The sequence below is a fragment of the Oreochromis niloticus genome, linkage group LG22 (genome assembly GCF_001858045.2).
Source record: "Oreochromis niloticus isolate F11D_XX linkage group LG22, O_niloticus_UMD_NMBU, whole genome shotgun sequence".
Lineage (NCBI taxonomy): Eukaryota > Metazoa > Chordata > Actinopteri > Cichliformes > Cichlidae > Oreochromis > Oreochromis niloticus.
In genome coordinates this window covers 1,356,598-1,365,609 of record NC_031985.2, presented here as the reverse complement: position 1 = coordinate 1,365,609, position 9,012 = coordinate 1,356,598, and the positions used below count along the sequence as shown (strand labels likewise).

At 44.5% G+C, this 9,012-nt stretch overlaps 1 long non-coding RNA gene across 3 annotated transcripts; it reads left to right on the top strand.

Moving 5' to 3' along the window:
• The first annotated feature begins 556 nt into the window (after positions 1-556).
• Positions 557-9,012, top strand: LOC102082240 (uncharacterized). 3 transcript variants are annotated; one of them, XR_003215787.1, is made up of 4 exons: positions 557-1,138; positions 5,518-5,679; positions 5,785-5,931; positions 8,053-9,012. It is a non-coding gene; the product is annotated as an uncharacterized LOC102082240 (long non-coding RNA). The 3 variants fall into 3 exon arrangements; XR_001223105.3 differs by lacking the exon at positions 557-1,138 and adding an exon at positions 1,543-1,660 and having other exon boundaries at positions 5,543-5,679; XR_001223104.3 differs by lacking the exon at positions 557-1,138 and having other exon boundaries at positions 5,337-5,679.

Genomic DNA, 9,012 nt, shown 5'->3' with positions numbered 1-9,012 from the left:
GGTTTGTTTTTTGTCTTTTTGGGAGCTGACACAGTCTCAATGGAGATGGGTTTTTGGGGGGGTAGCAGGAGGAGAGAAGCTGCAGAGAGGCGTGTAAGACTGCAACTCTGCTTCCTGGTCCCAACTCTGGATAGTCATATTTTGGGGGATTTAATAAATTTGTCCATATTTCTAGAAATGAGAGCTGCTCCATCCAAAGTGGGATGGATGCCGTCTCTCCTAACAAGACCAGATTTCCTCCAGAAGGTTTGCCAATTATCTATGAAGCCCACATCGTTTCTGGGACACCACTCAGACAGCCAGCAATTTAAGGAGAACATGCGGCTAAACATGTCACTCCTGGTCTGATTTACTCTTTGGTTCAGATGTGGATACTGTATTGTTCTTTCTTTGGGATTTTTTATGTTTAAGTTGTTTATTGCTGGTTTTTAGTTTGTTTTTTGTCTGTTTGGAAGTAAAGAAGCTGCAGAGAGGCGTGTAAGACTGCAACTGTGCTTCCTCGTCCCAACTCTGGATAGTCATATTTTGGGGGGTTTAATGAATTTCTCCATATTTCTAGAAATTTTTCACACCAGCCTATTAATCAACCAAAGACCATTCTTAAAGATGGCGGCGCGAGCAGTCACTGCAGCCCGGCGCTTTCCTCAACTTAGCGGTTTTCTTTTTATTTTGTGTATTTTTGTTTCACTTTTCCTCCGACATGCAGGAGCACATATGCAGCACAGCAAAACTGAACTGCTTGCGGTTCTAAACTACAAAAACCTGCACATCTTCGCTGACAATGACTGGGACTCAATTCCCCCTGAGATCCGGAGGGTCACTAACTCTAATTTCACCATACCACCGCTGAAGTGGCGTAGGTGACGGAGGCACAGGAAACAGAAGAGAGGGAAGAGAGCGGGGCTAAAGGCTAGGCTACGTGCTAACCCACACGGACCGGCTATTCCGAGTCTCTTCCTCACCAACTCACGGTCACTAAATAACAAGATGGATGAGCTACGACTGCAGATCACCTCACGCTGTTTGGATTACTGTCTTATGATCATCACAGAGACTTGGCTGGACTCTTTTACCCCAGACACTGCGATTGAGCTAGCGGGTCACGCTACATTCAGAGCAGACAGGAACAAAGAGTCCGGTAAGCAGTGTTGGGGAGTAACGGAATACATGTACCGCCGTTACGTATTTAAAATACAAAATATGAGTAACTGTATTCTGTTACAGTTACCGTTTAAAAAGGTGGTATTTAGAATACAGTTACTTTGTTGAAATAAATGGATTACACAGCGGTACTTTCCTGTTTCATATTGTGGCGGGTCAGGAGTGTTTGGGCTTTGTTCGACAGCTATGTTCTGTTGTTCCAGGCGCCAGCATTACGGTTGCCATGGTTACAGGGTGACGCTCTCTCCCTCTCTCTGCGTGTTTCCTGGGTGAGAGAGCGCTTTTGTGTTGTTGTTGTTGTTGTTGTTGTGCTAAGCTAATAGGCAGAATGCTACAGGTATAGCTCTAAAGAATGTAGCATCATGGGCAGTGTAGTCCGTGCTGCAGCGAGAATGGACTGCCATACCCGTTATGTGTCTGTGAGCAAGGGAGGGAGAAAAAGGCGTTTCTGTCATCGAGCAGAAACTGCAGCCAAGAAGAGTGCCTGACGAGCCCAGTTGTAAGTAAGCTATTAAGACTCGACTGCACACTGTGTTCGTGTTTTCCTCCGAAACAATAAGTTCCGTTGGAGCAGCCTTTCAACGCCTCTCTGTGTCTCTCGCAAGCAAAGTTGACCCAGACAACAAAGTAAAGATATTTTTCGGCTACCAGCCCGACACGGAACCCACTGTATTAGCCAGAGGTCCCTTTACTACGGTTCGGAGCCGCGGACCTTCAGTAATAGTAATAAATCACACAGCAATAGTACATTCACGTAGTTGTAAACAGCATGATAATATATGAAGTAATCCAAAGTATTCAGAATACGTTACTGTCATACTGTAAAGTAACGGAATACGTTACAGAATACATTTTGGGGCATGTATTCGGTATTCTGTAATGGAATACATTTTAAAAGTAACCTTCCCAACACTGCCTGTAAGAAACGCAGAGGAGGTCTGCTAGTGTTTGTAAACAATAACTGGTGCACCAACACCACAGTTAAAGTCGTCCACTGCTGCCCAGACATAGAATACATGATGGTGCAGTGCAGACCCTTCTACCTGCTGAGAGAGCTCACAGAGATCACAATAATAGCAGTTTATGTGCCGCCGCAAGCTAATGCTAAGTCAGCCATGGAGCTACTCCAACATTCCATTAATAAACAGCTAACAACGCACCCGGACCCGGACTATGCTGTGATCGTGGCAGGAGATTTTAAGCACGCAAACCTGAAACCTGTCCTGCCTGGATTCTTTAAAAACGTGAGCTTTCCGACGAGGGAAAACAACACACTAGACCAGGTCTACACCAACATCCCAGATGCTTACAAGGCCACCCCCCTGCATCATCTCAGACTCTCTGATCATCTCTCTCTGTCCCTGATCCCTGCTTATAAACCTCTAATTCAAAGGCAAAAAACATCTCTAAAAACAGTTTGAGTGTGGACCGCGGAAGCCACCACGGCCCTACAAGACTGTTTTGATAACACGAATTGGAGTGTATTTGCAGAAGGATCAGACTTGGAGGGCCACACATCTACCGTACTCTCATACATCAGCTTCTGTACTGAGAGCGTAACAACAACAAAGACTGTTAAAGTGTTCCCGAACCAGAAGCCATGGCTCAACAGTGAGGTGAGAGCCCTACTAAGAGCACGTGACAGCGCCTTCAAATCAGGAGACCAACAAGTCTACAAAGAGGCACGCCAATCTCTGGTTAAAGGCATAAAAGAAGCCAAGCGCAAATACAAACAGCGCATCGAGGAACACTTTAACACAAAGAACTCCAGAAACATGTAGCAGGGGATCAAGACACTCACTGGCTACAAAGACAGTTGCACACAAACCAACTCCCCAGACTTCACCTTACCTGACACCCTAAACCAGTTCTTCGCCCGCTTCGACCAAGAAAACAGGGACACCATCACCCATCCTGCCTTTACAGAGAGGGACGACGCCCCCATCCAGCTGGAGCAGCACCAGGTAAGAGACACACTGCGCAGAGTCAACACGAGGAAAGCAGCTGGTCCTGACAGTGCAGAGTGCTTAAAGCATGTGCATCATCAAGGACCCCTCGCACCCTGGACACTCACTCATGCTACAGGTCCATCAGGTCGAAGACAAACAGACTCAACAGAAGTTTTTACCCACAGGCTGTCAAACATGCCCTACCTCCACCCTGATTGGAGGATAACTGCACTGCCAACACTCATGGACATTACACCTTATTTATAAACCATATTTCTATTGATACTTCAATGCAACCAACATCCCTACCTCTTTAAACTGTATCTATTATAACCTTATTTAGTATAGTTGCAACAGCACCCCCCCACTCAATGTGCAATGTCACTCCTGGTCTGATTGGGGAGGGGACCAGAGAAAACTACAGAGTCCAACATTGTTTTGGCAAAGTTACACACCGATTCAATATTGATTTTAGTGACCTCCGATTGGCGTAACCGGGTGTCATTACTGCCGACGTGAATTATGATCTTACTGTATTTACGTTTACCCTTAGCCAGCAGTTTTAAATTTCCTTCAGTGTCGCCTGCTCTGGCCCCTGGAAGACAATTGACTATGGTTGCCGGCAGTGTTGGTCAAGTTACTTGAAAAAAGTAATCAGTTACTAATTACTGATTACTTCCCCAAAAAAGTAATCCCGTTACTTTACTGATTACTTATTTTCAAAAGTAATTATTTACTTAGTTACTTAGTTACTTAGTTACTTTTTAAAAACACAATTTACAACCTGAATAGGTGATAAAGCGATAGATCTTTCAGCCCAATTCTACTTTTTCTGCATAATCCATCATACAAAATGTAATCAAATGGAAATGTCTCTTTTTAAAACTTTAAATCTTTTAACTTTATGCATCAAGCAAAAACTTAATTATATGCAACATTCTCTGACTGGAAGAAATTTGTTTAACATTTAAACCTATTTTCCTGCACATTCCAGCATATAAAATAAAATATTTTTTTGTGTTTACACTCAGTCTTTCAAATAGATGAAAGTAAAACACAGCAGAAAATAAATTAAATCAAAGACTAGCGGTCCTGTTGCTCTATTTTCACCTGTGAAGCAGGAGTGGGGTAGGCGGAGGTTTACCCTGGTGCAGGTGTGCCGTGGCGGTCAGTGGAAGAATCCGCGAGTTTCTCTGTGAGTTTCACATACGTCGTAGCGCACTCGCTGCTTGCTTGGAAGTTTAGGGGGTTTTTTCGCTGCAAAAAGAAGTTTTCTTCCCACGCACAACGGACACTAATGTTTTTGTCACTTTTTATGGAATCAAACTCAAAATAAGGTCAGTACTTCCACGCTTTAAACGCTGCATGCTCATACTCTCTCCCGCACTCGATATATTATCCATTGTTGATCTGCACACAGCTGTTGTCACGAACGTCGCACTCGCTTATGTCACTGTCATGAGACATTCTCGCAAAAAATCACGGTTTTAGTAACGCAGTAATGCAGCGTTCCTACGGGAAAGTAACGGTAATCTAATTACCGTTTTTGCAATAGTAATCCCTTACATTACTCGTTACTTGAAAAAAGTAATCAGATTACAGTAACACTGCCCATCTCTGGTTGCCGGTGTCTCTAGCTTCACATGTCTGAGAACAGAATCACCAATTACCTGCGTGTTTGACCCCCGGCGGGTGTGTCGCCGAGTGGGGAAAAACGGTTAGACACTTGAACAGGTTGGTGGTGTACCTGGGGCTTCTGTTTAGGACTATGCTTCCTCCTCACCGTCACCCAGCCGCTCTCTTTCCCCAGCTGCTTGGGGTCTGCCGGAGAACAGCTAGCCGGGCCTACGCTATCTTTGGCTGCACCAGCTACAGGGGCCTGGCTAGCTGAAGGGTAATCCTGGCGTCCAGAGCTGCAAATATGCTACATTTGTTACAGGTATCATTACTGCTAAAGGAGGCCGAGGAGTACCTAAACATCTGACACAATGAGCAGGAAAGTGCAGGAGGGACAGGTGAAGTAGCCATGGTGCTAACGAGTCGGCTACGAGCTAAGCTAAGCTAGCGAAACAGTACAGAGACAGTGAGTGAATACTTTGGCTATAAATTAGGTAGTGAGTACACAGAAAGAGTGATTCAGATGAAGCACGTTAAGATTATACTATGAAAAAGGAATGTATCTAAAAGTTTTAAATTAAATTGCTAAGCAGAAAAGCTACTCAGAAACACCACTGTGTTTGAGCAGGAACAGGAAGTTATTGTCATGGGCCTGGGTCTGTGACCTGGGGATCATGTGTTATTTTTTGAGTTTAATGAATATTATGAGTTTTATTCGTCTTTCTTAATCATTTATGGTTGTGGTGTGATCTGCTCCTGGTTCCTCGTTCCCTGTGTGTTGTTGTGTCAGTTTTGCTCCCCTAACCCTAACCCAGGCCTGGAGAGTCCCTGCCTTGGAGCCAGCCACACCTGTGATAATCACTCACCTGTTGCTGATCCGCCTAATCAAGGGGCTCTACTTAAGACAGCAGTGGAGCAGCAGTCCGCGCGGGATTGTTAAACTAGAAATACAGTTAGTGTGGAGCTCGTGTTTTCAATACTCTCTTGTTGGAATGGTTAACGTGTTTAGTTGGCCGGTGGATGGGACAGTACTCATTGTGGCATCCTTTGTTTCCAGGGTGATTACGGAAACGTGTGGAGGGAGCAGTACACAGTTGAACACAGGCACCGAGGAGGACGAAGCACTACCACGCATCACGGAGAGGAATCACGGCACGGGGAATTGGGAAAGCACACACTGTGGATTGTTGGCACTGTTTTCCGTGTAAATAAACACACTTTCTCCATTCTAAAAGTCCAGCATTTGGGTTCTCCTTCAGCCAACCTTGACACTTATACTCTAACACAGAGAGAGCGAACACCAAGTGACAGCGCCACCAAGAGGATATCTGCCTTCAAAAGACCCCAAAATTCAAAAAAGCCAAAAACACACAACAATTAGTTAAACTGCAGGAATATCTTAAAGTCATAAAGACCTGGTGATTGTGAAAGTTGATCTCTTGTCACTCCACCCATTTTTTAACTAAACTGTGTCCTGGGAATTTGATATCATACATGCCACTGCACACAGCTGGTTGATGTTGTGTTGTGACGAGGTGATGATGCCATCAAAAGGTTTGTTCTGGGTTATCCTCCTAATGACGGTTTATTTGGAGCACATTTCTACAAGAAACATAAGTTAACGTATTTTTCGGACCATAAGACGCACCAAATTATGAGGCGCATTAAGCAAAACCAAACAGATAAGTCAAACTTTACTCAGCTCATTCTTCTGGCTTCCTGCACTTCTGTACCATTGATTCATTAATGCTGAATTCTCTCGCAGCTGCTCTGTTCCCATGTTCTGCTGCATGACTGATAAAGTTTAAAATGCGCTTCATAAGCATGTCTCTTAACAGGAGCCATTTGTGGTCATTATACACACAGAACACAGTAATATTACGTTGAAGCACAGTACGTATTACTCCACGAGGCTCCTGACTACGGTAGCCGTAATGCTCGGACAATCCATCAAACGGTGCAGCTTTGTAGCTTAGCAATGTCGTACTAAAACATTTTGACAGATTTTTGAGCGCCGTGAACCACATAAAATCGGTTCGAAGTCAGAATTCATGCATAAGGCGCACTTTTGAGGAAATGAAAGAATTTTAAGTCTGCCTTATAGTCCGAAAAATACGGTACTGAAAAAGTTCTTGTGCTTAAAGTGCTTCACTGAGCTGAAATTTAAACTTAAAATATCTGAAGATATATAAAATAAAAAGAAAGTCTAAATTAAAAGTGCCTCAAAGGCTTCGAACTGAACATCTCAATATCTGAACATCTCAATATCTTGGGCATGGGCATCTGAGAGGTCCCGCCCTTGACTATCTCTGATTGGTTTATACCCCGATGTGGGCATAATGTGTGGCTGTTTTTGGCCACACAGAGACTTTCTGAGTTGCAGAGACTTTTTTTTTTAACTCGAACGGCAAAAACACCAAAAAAAATCCTAGGTTGCACTGGTGCGATTATGTTTTTGCATACCATATCATATGATGGGGTAAACACTAAGGTGCTGTAGTACACAGGTGTATGTAGAGGATACTACGTCCATTACCATGTATGTCTACACACATCCAGTGACACTGCAGCACTGGCTGTAAGTACCAGCAAAGCCCCAAGCCTACTGCTGATAAGCCTGCAGATGTCACCGGCTCTTGAGACCCGCACCATTTCATCAATGCACCACTCAATCCAAAACCTTAAACTTATCTGTAACTTATATGTACCTGGTATAGAATCAGGTGTCAAACCCGCATTAGACACATAATTCCTGCATTTCCTTCCTCAACCTCATTGGACAGGTCTTCTGCAGCTGATGCAGGCATGTCCAGTGGGGATGGTTCAGGGACCGAGCAGCATCATGATCTTTTGTGAGACTCTGCTCTTCTTGCTCTTGCTCCTTGGGAGCAACTGGTTCACACTAAGTCGCAATCACTCAACTCACTTAAGGTGCTTTACATTGTTAGGTCAAGACCCTACAATAATCCAGCACTTTGACCATCAGAGGTTGTTGGCTCGATGAGATGATCATCAGCAAAGTATCCCTAACTGGGTCAGAATGTCATGGTCCCTGTGCCTCATCAGCTGATCCTGTTTTAGGCAACATGTGTTTTGTTTTTCTCTCTCTCTCACCTGCCGGGGTGGTGCTCATTATGGGCTCGCGCCCCTGGCCCACGCACCTGCTGCCTATCGGGGTGATCGCAAGGCTTATTTAAGACAGCAGCGCTGTGCCACTAGTCGCTGGATTGTTGAGCTATCAGCGTCAGTCACTCTACCGTTTGTGAGTTAAACTCTGTAAAGTTATTTCCGTCTGTTCGCCGTTAACTCTAGTTTCTGTGTACAGATCTACCCCGGACCTTTCCCTGCCTGCCTGTTATCGTGTGGACGAGTGAGTGGATTTGTGTTGCCCCATTGTGGAGAGAGAAGAGAGAGCCATTGGAGTGTGTCTGAATCCCGTCCTTCCCCTCACATGCCCCGGAGCCCTGGACCCCCCTCCCCTCCCTCCAGCACGTTGTAAATAGTATCACCTGGTGTCGTTTGTACTAATAAACTGTCAACTCTGCTAGGATTCCCGGTCTGCGCCTGAGTCCATTAACTAAGACGTGACACAGAGAGCCATGGAAACTCAGTGTGCCATTAAACTTGGAAGAAGTTGAACAAAGTGGAACAGAGTCGAGTTCTCCTGTTGTTGAAAATGTTTAGTTTTAAGTGTTTCTGCCTCCACTCATGCTGGGTTACCAAAGAAATGACCAAGCAGTATAATTTGGAAACAGAAGCACATCACAAACCGTAGTGCAAAAATATATTAGCCAAACATGCTGTCACATAAGTGCACCCTGTGGCATCCCAGCTTGAACTGCATCCCTTTACAACAGCACCAAGCTGTAAGGAAGAAATAATCCGGTGTATGTGTCTCACAGAAGGCTTCACCAGCATCTCAAGGTCGACTGGTCCACAGTCCAGGACCATACATGGGTGTGAGGAACTAACTTAACACCTGAACGTCACAACAAGCAGTCAGAGGAAGCAATCTGATCTTCATCATTTTCATGCACATCCATTACATCCATTACAAACACCTACGTCATCATGGCAACTGGTGTGACCATGATCTTTTTCAAAAAGGAGCGTCCACGCAGGAAATGATGTCGGGAAAAATGACCCAACATTAACCTATCCTCTCCTATTCATAGTCTTTTATTTTAGGTCACGAGCAGTTGTCTAAGCATTTCACTGCATATCGTACTGTGTATGTGACAAATAAAAGTTGAATTTGAATTAACCAAGCAACATGTTTTTACTT